The sequence below is a fragment of the Mauremys reevesii genome, linkage group 4, assembly GCF_016161935.1.
Source record: "Mauremys reevesii isolate NIE-2019 linkage group 4, ASM1616193v1, whole genome shotgun sequence".
Lineage (NCBI taxonomy): Eukaryota > Metazoa > Chordata > Testudines > Geoemydidae > Mauremys > Mauremys reevesii.
This window is the reverse complement of record NC_052626.1, coordinates 18,964,987-18,970,986: the sequence shown is the minus strand read 5'-3', so window position 1 is coordinate 18,970,986 and position 6,000 is coordinate 18,964,987.

The window sequence follows — 6,000 nt, the reverse complement described above, 5'->3', positions numbered from 1 at the left end:
AGCCTATCTACCAGCACACACTGACAGGGTGCCCGTTCCCATTTAACCTTCTCTTATTCCTCTGCTGCACAACTGCTGGTCCCAATCCTTCCTTTTAGTGGGGTTGGGGTCAGTGTTAAGGGGAACAGTGAGTAAGTTATCTCTGATAAAGTCACCACTTACTTAATAAAGTTCTATGGGCTTGATGGGTGGGGCACTATATCTCAGAGGTCAGCATTCTCTGACTGCATACTTCATTCCCAGTCCGTTCTTCTGAAGGATCAGAGAAAGGAAGAGAAATGTTGAGAAGGAAATAATTCCCCCACCCTTCTGTGTGCTGATCGTGGGGATTTGTTGGCATTTTGTCCTCTTTGTCTCTGCAGAGGCAAAGGGAACAATATTGCTAGACAACACCCAGAACCAATATCTACCATGTTAATCAAGGTGTGGCTAAATAACAAAGTAAAAGAAGCAGTGAGAGGCAAAAAGGCATCCTTTAAAAAGTGGAAGTTAAGTCCTAGTGAGGAAAATACAAAGCAGCATAAACACTGGCAAATGAAGTGTAAAAATACAATTAGGAAGGCCAAAAAAGAATTTGAGGAAGAGTTAGCCAAAGACTCAAAAAGTAATAGCAATTTTTTTTAAGTACATCAGAAGCAGAAAGCCTGCTAAACAACCAGTGGGGGCACTGGATGATTCAGGTGCTAAAGTAGCACCCAAAGATGATAAGGCCATTGCAGAGAAACTAAATGAATTTTTGCATCGGTCTTAACAGCTGAGGATGTAAGGGAGATTCCCAAACCTGAGCCATTCTTTTTAGGTGACAGATCTGAGGAACTGTCCCAGATTGAGGTGTCATTAGAGGAGGTTGTGGAACAAATTGATAAATTAAACATCAATAAGTCACCAGAACCAGATGGTATTCACCAAAGAGTTCTGAAGGAACTCAAATGTGAAATTGCAGAACCACTAACTGTAGTCTGTAACCTATCATTTAAATCAGCTTCTGTACCAGATGACTGAAGGATAGCTAATGTGACACTAATTTTTAAAAAGGGCTCCAGAGGTTATCCCGGCAATTACAGGCCTGTAAGACTTCAGTACCGGGCAAACTGGTTGAAACTATAATAAAGAACAATATTGTCAGACATATAGATGAACATAATTTGTTGAGGAAGAGTCAATATGATTTTAGTAAAGGGAAATCATGCCTCACCAATCTACTAGAATTCTTTGACGGGGTCAACAAGCATGTGGACCAAGGGGATCCAGTGGATATAGTGCACTTAAATTTTCAGAAAGCCTTTGATAAGGTCCCTCACCAAAGGCTCTTATGCAAAGTAAGCTACCACGGGATAAGAGGGAAGGTGCTCTCATGGATTGGTGACTGGTTAAAAGATAGGAAACAAAGGGTATGTATAAATGGTCAGTTTTCAGAATGGGGAGAGGTAAATAGTGGCATTCCCCAGGGGTCTGTTCTGGGACCAGTCCTATTCAACATATTCATAAATGATCTGGAAAAAGGGGTAAACAGTGAGGTGGCAAAATTTGCCGATGATACAAAATTACTAAAGATAGTTAAGACCCAGGCAGACTGCAAAGAGCTACAAAAGGATCTCACAAAACTGGGTGACTGGGCAACAAAATGGCAGATGAAATTTAATGTTGATAAATGTAAAGTAATGCACATTGGAAAGCATAATCCCAACAATAAATATAAAATGATGGGGCTAGATTAGCTGTTACCACTCAAGAAAGAGATCTTGGAGTCATTGTGGATAGTTCTCTGAAAACAGCCACTCAATGTGCAGCAGCAGTTAAAAAAGCAAACAGAATGTTGGGAATTATTAAGAAAGGGATAGATAATAAGGTTAGAAAATATCATGTTGCCTCTATATAAATCCATGGTACGCCCACATCTTGAATACTGTGTGCAGATGTGGTCGCCCCATCTCAAAAAAGATATATTGGAATTGGAAAAGGTTCAGAAAAGGGCAACAAAATGATTAGGGGTTTGGAACAGCTTCCGTATGAGGAGAGATTAATATGACTGAGACGTTTCAGCTTGGAAAAGAGACTGCTAAGGGGAGATATGATTGAGGTCTATAAAATCATGACTGGTGTAGAGAAAGTAGATAAGGAAGTGTTGTTTACTACTTCTCATAACAGAAGAAATAGGGATCACCAAATGAAATTAATACAGCTGGTTTAAAACAAATAAAAGGAAGTATTTCTTCACACAACGCACAGTCAACCTGTGGAACTCCTTGCTAGAGGAAGTTGTGAAGGCCAAGACGATAACAGCGTTTGAAAAAGAACTTGATAAATTCATTGAAGAGAAGTCCATTAGTGGTTATTAGCCAGGATGGGCAGGAATGGGGTCTCTAGACTCTGTTTGCTAGAAGCTGGGAATGAGCGACAGAGGATGGATCACTTGATGATTACCTGTTCTGTTTACTCCCTCTGGGGCACCTGGCACTGGCAACTGGACAGGATACTGAGCTAGATGGACCTTTGGTCTGACCCAGTAGGGCCATTTTTATGTTCTTATTTACAAAAACTGGCCACATTCTTTCATTTTTCAGGTTGTAAATGATTAAACTCATAGGCTTAAATCCTGGCCCTCATGAAGTCAATGGCAAAACCCTTGTTGTTTTCAGTGGAGCCAAGATTTCACCCCTAGTATTAGCTACTCCAATGAAGAATACAGTATATATATGGCTAGCATTTTGGACAAGCATGGGACATACCCTACCATCATTCCTCATATAGAATTCTACTGACATCAATGGGAGTTTTGCATGAAAATTAGCACCAGTATTGAATGGAAGAATACAGCTTACATATCTTGGCTTTTCCTAACACGGCATCATGTGTACTTTGCATGATTAGCAGAGACCCTCTCCGCTCCAAGGTTAAGGAAGGATGCTTTCTGTTTCTTCTCTGCACAATAACAGCACTTAATGTCAAAGATCAGTGGTGGGTGTTTCAGCATTGAAAACTCACTTTCAGAGCGAAAGCCATTATGCCAGATGAACTGCATTACATTAAATAATGCACCAGGCATTAAGCAGGTGTTAGCAGAACGCCTCAACAAGTAATGTGCACTGTGTGCCTTCATTTTATTTGTAGAAGCTGACAGCTCTAGCTAAAGTAATATTGCGCACCAGTGTTCTCTATAGCTATGCTGTTTGGAGTTATAGAATCAGACAGCATTAGAATGTGACCCAGAGCTGCAGAAGCAATAGGATAGAGTGACTGAAAGCCCCAAAGAGGGTCCATATGGCTGTACTTATAAATATTTCAAATGTCAATTCACAAGGCTGCAATCATACCAAGCTGTTTGCTTTATTCTGAATAATTGCTAGCAAACTAAAACAAAATATTTGTCATACTAGACTAACACACATAAATTTAACTGTTATACCCCAAGCTTTTCTCTAGATAATATATTTTATTAGGTTATTACAAACAACAGAGGCAGCTAGATTGTTGTAAATAATTACCTATGAAAAATCCTCCATGCATACCTTTCTCTACTAAAGATGTTACAGAACGTAGTGTCTTTTCCACAGTGAGAACAGGCTAGCCTGGCAGCAAGCCAAGATCAAGGTAATCAGGGATTGCGAAGGAGTTTTGATTTTTATTTTCTTTCTTTAACATTGCCACATGTACTCATTTGATTTTACTAGCCGTTGTCAGCAACTAGTGATGCACAGTCATGCAGATGTGGTGCTTTCCACGTTCACATCCATAAAGTGTTTAAGAGGTTCTATGGTTTTAAACCCTTAGTTGAGAACTGGAACAGTTAATAAACGATTTCCATAACAGCACTGGAGGGGTAAGCAGGATCATCCGTAGCTCCCCAAAAGGGTTTGTTGCTGTATTGCTGATAATAGGCTTATTTCATCCTCCCCAAAGGCAGTGCTCTTGTGGAAAGGTTAAGCAACTCAAGACTGATTTACATAATTTAATCTTTTTATTTGCAGTTTGGAAATGAAAATGGAAGAGGAGGTTTGTTGGAGATGGATCAGATCCATCCATGGCATTTTGAAACAGACATTAATCTATGCTTACCTCTCCATCATTTATGACCTCTAAACTGCTTACCCCTTTATAACAATTTCAGTAATGTTCCAGGAAAGGCAGTGCTGATTTGCCAGCTCAGTATGCAATCGCTCCATACTAAAACCCATTCATGGGATAATCCTTCTCGCCCAATCCTATGTATGGGTGATATGTATTGGTAACTTGTCAGGCTTCCAGCTGGTGAAAGGCCAAATACTCATGGTCTTGCATTTGTGGGTCAACATTTTACTGACAGGAGAAAGACTGATGGATTTTACAGTGCTGAGAAAATCAATATTCTCAAAGGGCTGGATTCTGCCTTTATGCATCGCTCTAAGCAAGGGGTGGTGTCTATCCAGGACCACCCCAGGGGAAGCCCGTGGAAACACTGTGCCTGAGGTACACCCTTCTGAGGCACTTGCTTCCCCTTTGCCTTGGTGGTTGTAAATCAGTGGTAGACAATCTGCAGCCCATAATCCGGTGGTGGGCCGGGAGAGTGTTTATTTACATTGACCGTCTGCAGGCATGGCCACCCGCAGCTCCCAGTGGCTGCCTTATCTGTTTGTCAGGCTATACACCTGTACAACTTGGGAGTCCATCACACTAAATCCCTCAAATGAGCAGGTCTTTTAACAATCCACTCTCCTCTAGTATGATTAGATTCACTGGTGCCTCTCTGGTGCGGTCTGTCTCCCGTTTGATCAACCACAGTCTCTAGGCTTGGTGTTGCTGGAGTCTCCATTGAAACATCCTCTTCCTCCTGTTTTTCCTTTGGGACGCCCCACACATTGTCCGTTTATAATGGCTCTGGCATGGGATGCTCCTGCTGTCGAGCTCTAAGACATGTGTTGTCCATACTGTCATTAGAGGTTTATTTTGTTTTTCTGAGGTGTCTACACTTTCCCCTCACTATCTGTCCATTTGCACTTGCAACCTGGAAAGCAAAGGCCATGCTACCACTGTAGCTTTGTACCAGAACGTGTCCTGTTTTGTCAATGCCTGTATATGCACTTTGTCACCTGACTGGTCTCTTGTGAATCTGTTGTTGGAAAATTCTTGTCTTTTTTGTTGCTTTTTCTGTAGTTTGACAAGGGAAACTCCTGAGTAGCCAAATTCTAAGAACCTTCCTCTTATTGGCAAGAGTGTTTCTTTCTCTGGCTCATCAATCTTTGGATAGGACTAGAATTTAGACCTTGTGAAGGAGTATTCTGGTGATCTAGTAGTGCTAAGTATGGGTTTGGCGTCTGCGGCTTTCACTTTTTCCAACAGTTTCTTAGCTTTTCTGCTGATTCCACATTGCTGTTGCTTTGAGGATACCCTGGTGAAGATGTTATGTGAGGAAAATCCCAGTACTTATGAACTTCTGGAACTCTCCTGAAACTAACTGTGGTCTATTATCGAAACACATGATATCCAGTATCTTGTACTGTGCAAAGTGTGATTTTATCTTCTGTATGACTATTCTGGATCCCGTGTCTAATAAATAGTCTGTCTCCTAGAAATCAGAATAATAGTCTACAATGATCATGTTTCCCTTGTCTTCAGTGGTAAACAACTCCACACCCACCTTTTCCTGGGGCCTTTCTGGAACATTGTGTTACCATAAAATCTTTTTAGGTTGACGGTCTTCCCAGGATCTGCAAACATCACACTTTTCCATGGATGTCCATAATTGCTCATTTATTCCTGGGCAGTATATAGTCTCTCTGGCTCACCTTAAGTAACCTTCAATTCCCAGATGTGACAAATGAACTTTGTGCATAATCTCATTCCTAAAAGCTTCTGGAATAACTGCTCTTTCTCCCCAGAATATAATACCATTCTGTACACACAATTTGTCTCTTATCTGAAAGAATGGTGTTATCTCTTTAGGTCCCTGTTCTTTTGTTGCGGCCAACCTTGTAGGTTCATGAGTTTCAGTCTTCCTCTGTGCCTCTCTCAGCCTTAGGCAAG